The sequence below is a fragment of the Rosa rugosa genome, chromosome 4 (assembly GCF_958449725.1).
Source record: "Rosa rugosa chromosome 4, drRosRugo1.1, whole genome shotgun sequence".
In the NCBI taxonomy this organism is placed as follows: domain Eukaryota; kingdom Viridiplantae; phylum Streptophyta; class Magnoliopsida; order Rosales; family Rosaceae; genus Rosa; species Rosa rugosa.
The window spans coordinates 12158336-12167152 of NC_084823.1; the positions used below are offsets into that span (position 1 = coordinate 12158336).

Consider the following 8817-nt stretch of genomic DNA (forward strand, 5'->3'; position numbering starts at 1 on the left):
AGAGGAGCTTGCTCTCTTTAGCTGAATTTTATTACCAATATAACCCTCATATATTAAAAAACTTCGAACATAATGAATCAATATGAATAATATAGTAAATTGAGAAAATAAAAAATAAAAAATATAAGAAAACGTAGATCTCCCAACTACTTTTAATTTCTCTCCACATACATAGTATTTTATTAATTAAGCCAATATTGCTTAATGGTTAAAAATGTTAAAATCCCGAATATGGCTCTTCATATATTTATCATCTAAGAACAAGTAAGTAAAACTACCCTAGCCACATTAAGTGTGCAGCAAACAAAAAACTAATAGAGGAAAAAAAAACCTTGTTCTCTATGAAACCCTAGCTTCCTTTTCTTTTCTTCATGTGCACAAAAGGGATGGATTATGTGGATGAGATGGCTGTAAGGTTGGTTGCATCGCTGGCAGTGAGGATGGGAGGATGTCTCCGATGAACAGAGTATGCCACCTATGTCTTGTAGTGATGACTGGAGAACAAGGCAATGGGAGAACAAGAAGTAATCTGTTGAATTAGAAGGTGATGGACTGAACTGTTTTAGGGAGTAAAATATAGGGAGCAACTAATATTTAGTCTTTTACATTATATGTAGTATAGTTGTTAATGCTCAGGATACCGCCACTTGGCGTCGGCTTCTGATAACGTGGATGATGGTCTCAATCTTCTGGTATCTTTGTACTTTGTAGAGTTGCAAAATGCCACTACCTGTCAAATGAAATACACATGCGTCAAGAGGGGAGACCGCAGTTGGCGATCTTCGCTCCTCCGATGCTAAAGTCAGAAAATGTATTTATATTGACAGAGTATCGATAGGTGAGTATTGAATGAATAATAAATGAAGGGAGAGAAATGGACCTTTTATTGGTGAAGTGAGAACTGATCTCAGTCTTGTTTTCGATGTGGGACTGATATGCTTTAGTCTGATGGTTCTGAGCACACCTGGCTTGCCTTTTCCGATAATGGGAGGTGGACTCCAATAGGTGCTCTTTATGGCCGATAGTGTCATGTATGTACAATAGTATATTATACGACAATTATTTGATTTGTTCGAAGTAAGTTCTAGCTACATAATGATTTTTAGCTCACTAATAGTTGGTTATGGTTCTAGAATTTGAAAAAGAGAGATGCATGGGACTCAACAACGTTATTGGATGTGTCAGGGTTCCCCTAGATATATTGTTTAGTTCACTCTTTTATTTTTCAAATATATTACCTACTTTGAAAAGGAACATACTTTCTTTTTTTGTTTTTTTGAAAAGGGGACATACTTTGTTTAGGGAAATTTTTAAGAACAGTACATGAAATTAAGGCCACCACTACTACAAAAAAAGCATTTTAGGACGTTCGAAAAACGTCATTGAAAACTTTAGATGACACGCAAAAAAAACGTCATCTATCAAGGAGTCATTGTAAGTCACTTACAAGGACGTTCAAAAAACGTCCTCTAATGTTTATAAGGACACCAAAAAAACGTCCTCTAATCTAAAAAAAAAACGTCATCTAATGTTTTTAAGGACACTTAAAAAGCGTCCTCTAATGTCTTTAAAGACATTAGAAGAGTGTCCTCTAATGTATATTAAGACACTTTTTAAGTGTCCTTAAATCCAATAAAAGGGTCATCTAATGTATACTAGGACGCTAAAAAAACGTCCTTATATCTATTATAGAACACAAAAAAAAAATGTCCTTGAAACAAAAAGAAGACATTTACATACAAATAATCTTTACAATCCCAAAACGTCATTGTATCTATTACTCGTTACAATATACTTGACTACAAGCACTTCTTGTAACTAATTCCTAGTTAAACGTACATTCTAATCTTATCTAATTCCTAGTTAAACGTACATTCTCATTATGAACAAGTGATACTAACCACGAGCCATGAATCTGAACAGATAACTATATTTGAAGCAACTACTGGTATAACTCTGCCCTGCATAAGTCAATAGTTGAACATAAGTAATAGGAAGGGATCAGATAAAATTGAACTTGAGATTAACAATTTATCCCATCAAGCCTCAAGGCTCAGAGGTAACCACACTTGATGACTTAGTACTTGTAGAGTAAACCAATAAGCCATAATCAAAATACAAATGTAATACCCGAAAAATTCAAGTTAATTGCCGATGACGTTTTGGAAATGATTTCGTGGTTGTGGGCACGAGTACGAAGCTTGGAGGAGTGTGGAATTAGTTCGAATGATTTTATTTCGAAAACTGAACGTTTTAGGGGGGGTCAAAGGAGTTGACTTTTTATACATTGGGAATTTGGGAAAACTTCCTTCACGAAAGTTGTAGAGCTCGTCGATACGATCTCGTGCATATGCGGAATGAGAAAATCGGAGTTCGTATGAATTAGTTATGTTTTTTCGAAAAAGTTTCCAAATTAGTATAAAGCTGCCATTTTTGGAAATTTCCAAAAATATTTTCCTTAATTTCCCTTTTGGGAAACTCGGTCTATTCTCTCTCTTCGCTCCGGTTCTTCCTCTCCTTCTGGGTTTTCTTCCTCCGCCTGCAGCGCCGTCGTCCGTCGTCCGTCGACGCCAAGCCACCCCTGAGCCACCACAGCTTCGCCTCGACCTCTCCTAGCAGCTGGACGTGTGCTTTTCCACCGGGTCGGCCTCAAAGCCGGCAGATCGGAGCTGGAAACTATGAACAACGAAAGGGTCAACGCCGGTTTTCTCCTAGCTCCGGCCACCAAAACTCACAATCATTAGCTCCTTGAACTCACCTCAACCTAGTGATCATGCTCGGAGAAGGATCGCACCTGGAGTGAAGGTTTTCACGTTCGTCGGAGCTCGACTGTTCTTGATCGAGAATCAAACCTTTCGATCGTGATATCTCGAGCTGTAGTGCATCGTTTTGATTGATTCTTGAACCAGTAAGTTCGCCTTGATGTTCTTAACAACTCTCCAGAAGGGATCGAGGCCGGAGGATGAAGTTTTCACGTCGAAATCATAGCATATCGGTTTCTGCATTTCTTCGCCGGTTTCTGGAAAAATTCCGGCCACTCCAACTGTTCTAGGTAATTTTCGACTACTTCCGGTCATTTTCAGACTTCATGCTAGTTATGAAAATTGTTAAGCTTGTTGAGATGAAGAAGGGCAGCCCTGCCCCGACACCATTGGCGGTGGTCGGCGGCGGCTCTGCCACTAACTCCGGCGGCCCTTTCCGGCCACCTCCGGGGATCAAAAATATGGTTTCTGTACATTTTCAGATTCTATATTTCAATACGATCATTTTGATATATTATACGCAATTTTTGGATATCGTATGATGAAGTTATGAATTTTTAAGTTTCGATCGTTAGATTTGTGATATGTGAAGTTAGGACCGTCAGATGGACTTGTAGTTTTGATATGATGATCTTATGACAGTCCCAGTGGCTTTGTGTGGTCATGGGCGAAGATCCGACCGTTGGATCTTCGTATAATTGAGAAATGGTGATTCGGAAGGCGATTCGTGAGAATCCGACCGTCAGATTTTCATATAATTTTGTGGAGATGTTTGTAAGGATGATTCGAGAAGATCTGACCGTTGGATCTTCATTATAATTTTGGAGGATGATCCTAAGGGCGATCCGTGAGGATCTGACCGTTGGATCATCATTAAATTAAGATTCGACCGTCGGATCATCATATAATTAGAATCCGACCGTTGGATTTCAGTATATGTGTGGTTTATGAGTAATTTACTAAGTCAAGATAGTATCTGATTAGGTGATTGACGAATCGAGTTGGTGGACGATTCAGATGGATATGTGGCTTTTAGAAGACGCAGCTGGAATTGGAGGTGAGTAAACCTCACGTGGTTCATATTACGAACCCAATATATTTAATTGCTTTATTTTGCAATCATATGAACTATTGTTGGTGTATTAGACATTCCTGTGTGAATGTCTGTATACATATTATTACGTGAAATAATATGTATTGTTGGAGTTGTGTTGAGTTTATTGTTGAGAAACAATATATTGTGAGGGGTATTGAGTTTATTGTTGAGAAACAATATATTGTGAGGGGTATTGAGTTTATTGTTGTGAAACAATATATTGAGAGAGATGTTGAGTTTTATTGTTGAGGAACAATAAATTGTTGTGATCTGTGGAGATCAATAGGTCACGGGGTGACCATGGCATACTATCAGCGAACCACGCTCTCGCGCCGGGTAGGTGGAACTGAATAGTATTAAATCGTGAACCACGCTCTCGCGCCGGGTAGGTGGAAACGATCAGTTAGAGCTCTAGTCTGTCTGCCAAATATTGAGTGACCTTATGGGGGAAATTGAGAGTAACTCATAAGTGTCTATATATATATATATGAGAGTGAGAAAGTAACGTGAGTTTGTGGTGGTCTTGTAATTTAATAAATCAACAGTTCTTTCTTGTTTACTCATACTAGCTGTCAAAAGCTTACCGGGTTTTGTGTTGTTGCAACTCCCGGTACACTATTCAAATTGTGTAGCGGGTAATCCTACAGGACAGGAGAACCAGGACGGTGATCGTGCGGTTAAAGCAATTGTTAGAGTTTTACAGCAATTGTAAGTTGTGAGGTGTGTTATGCTCATTTGAGCTTTACAATATTGCTTGTGAGAGTGGATTGTAATAATGAACTCGAAGTTTCGAGATTTGGATTTTGTAATTGTAATTATTCATGTTTCGGATTTGAATTTATTATTCAAAATTCGGGGCGTGACAACAAACATTCTCAACTTTACCTGTTATAAACTTTAACATTTAAACATGCCAGCAGCTACTAGCAACTTAAGTTGAGCATGTGATCTGCCCAGTAAAAAAAAAAAAAAGATTAAATAAAGTACAGAAAAGCATATCAAAATATGCAAAGTAAACTTAAAAGAATAATATAAAGATGTATATTAATGAAAGCTACCTTTACTTGGTCTCGAATATTATTGACTATCTTGTTCAGAAACATTAGCATATCAAGATGGTTTCTTACTTCCAGCGTATAGGATATTACAGATACCAAGAAAAATTAGGGTTTAGTTAGACCAGATTCATACCTTGCAAGTAGTCACAGTTCTCCACCTCTGCAGAGGATAGCTAGGATGCGCGTGCAGGGTTGTAACAAGGTAAAGTACATCATAGCAGTAACAGCACCTTGTGCACCCTAAATGCCACAAACAAACCCAAGAGTTAAATGACCTAAATTTTCAAGTTTAGTGCAATATACAAAACCAAAACATGAAGATGATGACAGCTGCCAAGGTACCAATTGCAACTAAACATGCATATTTAAATTAAAAAGTTGTATGAGCTGCAATACCTCTTAAGCGTTGTAGAAATGATAATAATTTTACTAATTGAAACTCTAAGAACCTTGTGCTCAGAAGAAATATGAATGAAAGGATCAATAAAGACCTATACTTTAAGTGAAACGTAATTACCTTCAGTGAATTTTCTAAATATAAAGTGCAAAACTGTAACAGTGCAGAAAAATATGTGAATAAAATTTGGCCTTATTCCCATGACTCACTCCCTTCTCACCTTCAATCATATACACTTGATGCCTCTGTTGCCAAGGCCAAATCCATCTCTCCACCATGTACTACTCTTCTTGATCCTCTCTGCAGCCCTCCACTGACCACAGTAAGTATCAAAGAGAAAAGCATAAACTAAACCAAAAAGAGATACTGCAAAAAACAATTCACTGAAATAAACTCCTTGAGTTGTGGTCTATTACTTGGGAAAAAAATGAAAAAGAAAACATGCATTGTAAGTCCTTAGGTAGAGATCTGCAGATTGTTAGCAAATAGAGTAAGGACTAAACTGAAAGTATCCAAAATTTATCCAAAATTAAAGATGGTTTCATAAAATATATACATTCATATAGGCACAGAAGCAAATCTCAGAACAACAAACAGAGACAATTTGAGTTTTACCTCCCAGCGATACATACAGATTGCAGTTCAGAAGTGTAAACAGCTTTTGAGGAATTCTTTTTCACATAATACAACCCCATTCTCAATTTCCCTGCAAAAGAATGTATGAGTTTGAGAAAATAAAAAAAGATAACTCTGCTAGTCTCATTAAATTCATTTAATAACTCTGATGGAAAATTAGTTGCTAATTGCAATCAATGGAAACATAGTCGAACCCGACCACGACCACGACCATCTCATGGTAGGACCATGAGAAAGTATAAGAATGCAAAAGCGTTTTTAGGACCAACGGTAAAATTGTCCTTCACTTCAACGTTGATTTTGATTTTGATTTTCTAGGTAAATAAGCAGAAGAGAAGAGCAGAGGAAAATAAAATGAGAATTGGAGCAAGAACAGAGATGGGTATGTATGTTCAATTGTTTTCTTACACTTGTTGAAGATTTGTGAGATTTCCTATAGCCGCAGTTAAAGTTCCAGACAGAGACTGGCTTGGAGCTCCTCTACAAAATCGAAAAGAGGCTTAGAAATTGAGGTTCAAATTAGGAAATTCAGTGAAGCCATAAATGACCCAAATAAAGGATGAAAGAAACTACTCACAGGCCTACAACAACATTCTCAGATGAGCAAGTGATCATAGCCCAGCTACATGGGTCTACAGAGTCTCCATCCCAGTTGGTTAAAACCCCATGAGGATCATTCAAAGTGCTCTTCAGGTTTATCAAAGCCACCACTGCAATTAAGACCAAAAACCCAAACAGCAAAATCAAAAACTCTTTGCAACCCAAAAAAGGCCATGAAAACTGAAGCCAAAAGAAGAGCTATGAAAACCCATGTGGGTTGGGGAGGGCTTTGTAGTTACCTTCATGGTTGCGAGGTTCATAGGAAAGACAGAATGACGCAGAGGAGAGAAAGAAGAAGAAAAGAGCAAAGCACACCATCTCATGACCACGACCCGACCCGACTATCTTCAGCCACCACCATTCGAACGAACCCAAAGCACCGCAGCCCGAGCAGCCACCATAGTCGAACCCGAACTGGCTTCCATCTATTCCACCACCGCAGCGTCATGTCACACCGCAGCACATTACCGCGCCACCACAGATTGAATCTGTTCGACAACTGCAACCCGATCCCAAGGCAGCCGTGCAACCACCGCGGTAGAAACCGATCCGGGAACTGGCCTTTCCGCCACCGCCACAGCCACCGCTCAACCGCGCCGCACCTCCGCACCACACCAGCGGGACGAACCGACCAGGATCCAAGAGTCCCCAGCCTGACCCAAAGCTCCTGCACAGCGTTGAAGAAGACAACCGAAGAAAACAAAATGAAGAAGAGCCGCCCCCAACCCTCGAGCCAACGATCTGGATCCGGAGGGAGGTAAGAGAGGAGGGGGAGGGGTGTTGGTTGCAGATCTGTTTTCTCTCTCTAGTTTTTAGAGAGAGAGGCTCTCGAACTTTAGACTTCTTTTTTTGGAATTTGGGGTCATGTAGCGGACGCCCTGCATGGATTCCCTTATGGCCTTATTCAACTATTATGGTTTTTGGGTATTCTGTGATTCGAACCCGAGACCTCTGTGGATTTTAGACGCGCTGGCCTTTGCGCAACTTTTCCTGTTTTTGCTTTTGAAATGCTAGAGTGGTGTTGACGTCGTGGCATATATACAAGGACATTCAATACAAAAAAACGTCTTAAAAAAAATTAGTGGGTGTCCCCAAACCTGTTTTGTGTAGTAGTGCACTGAGAATTAAGGTGACCAATGTTTCGAAACTATCACATAAGTACATGGATTTACAAACCTGACACTAACACCGTTAATACTGACTACTGAGGCTATTATTTATTTTTCAAAGGGTAATTTAGTATTTTCGTATCTCTCTCTCTCTCTCTCTTGAGGGGCAGTAACGACGAGGGGATCCTGTCGTTTAGTTTCCGGAGTGATTCTACTGTCGAGCAGTAGCGTCATGCAATCAATCGCTGGCCCAGTATATTCCGACCACTTCGACCTCGAAGCCTCCGTGGCTTGCGAGGCAGATAGTAGCAGAGTTGTAGACCTGGAAAAATGACTCCGGAAAAGAGATCGTAAACCAGCGAACGGCGGAGAGGAGCCGCTGAACCACGTGGAGGCAGAGGGACAAAGAAGAGAGAAGTTCAACCAGAGATTCTATGCTATCCGACCTGTCGTCCCAAATGTTTCGAAAATGGACAAGGCATCTATGCTTGGAGACTCCATCTCTTACATCACCGAGCTCAAAACGAAGCTGCAAATGACGGAGTGTGACAAGGAGGACCTCCACAAGCAATTCGAGACGTTTAACTAAAGAGCTACAAGAGTCCTAATCGTCTTCGGGTTTGGACCAAGAGCTTCAAGGGTCTAGTAAATTGATCGATTTGGATATTGATGTGAAGATAAGGGAGGAGGATTTGAGAGCCATTCTCTAGATTCATCAACTAGACCCGTGTGTGGCATGTAAGAAGAATAGATGGTTCCGATTGGGATTGACCCCAATTCTTGATTTTGCTCGAAGCCACTGCCACCACCAAACCAAAAGCCACCCCAATTCTTGATTTTCGTGCTGGGCTGTATTCAAAGAAGATGGTGAGGAGAGAGAGAACTGGGTGTAGAGAGAAGCCTTGGGTGTCTATAGCAATTGCTTGTGTTACATACCAGTTTTTGTTTTTTCATCAAACTTGAAGAGACCAAATTGCCCTTATAAATATAACAGGTGGCATCCTCCGTAAAGGAGAAGACAACGGAATGTATGAAAACTGGGTCGGGTTTAAAAGTCCATGTACTTATGTGATAGTTTCAAAACGTTGGTCACCTTAATTCTTAGTGACTTTAAGTTCATGTAACTGTTCTTAAAAATTTATCCTTTGTTTATAAAAGA

At 39.7% G+C, this 8817-nt stretch overlaps 1 long non-coding RNA gene across 2 annotated transcripts; it reads right to left on the minus strand.

Annotated features, from left to right (window-relative positions):
• Nucleotides 1–1712: 1712 nt before the first annotated feature.
• On the minus strand, nucleotides 1713–7403 carry LOC133745541 (uncharacterized). Of its 2 annotated transcripts, none has more exons than XR_009863663.1 (6): nucleotides 6865–7403; nucleotides 5929–6019; nucleotides 5534–5613; nucleotides 5050–5156; nucleotides 4744–4807; nucleotides 1713–1961 (listed from the first exon to the last, which is right to left on the minus strand). It is a non-coding gene; the product is annotated as an uncharacterized LOC133745541 (long non-coding RNA). The 2 variants fall into 2 exon arrangements; XR_009863664.1 differs by having other exon boundaries at nucleotides 5534–5626.
• Between the last annotated feature and the right edge of the window lie 1414 nt (nucleotides 7404–8817).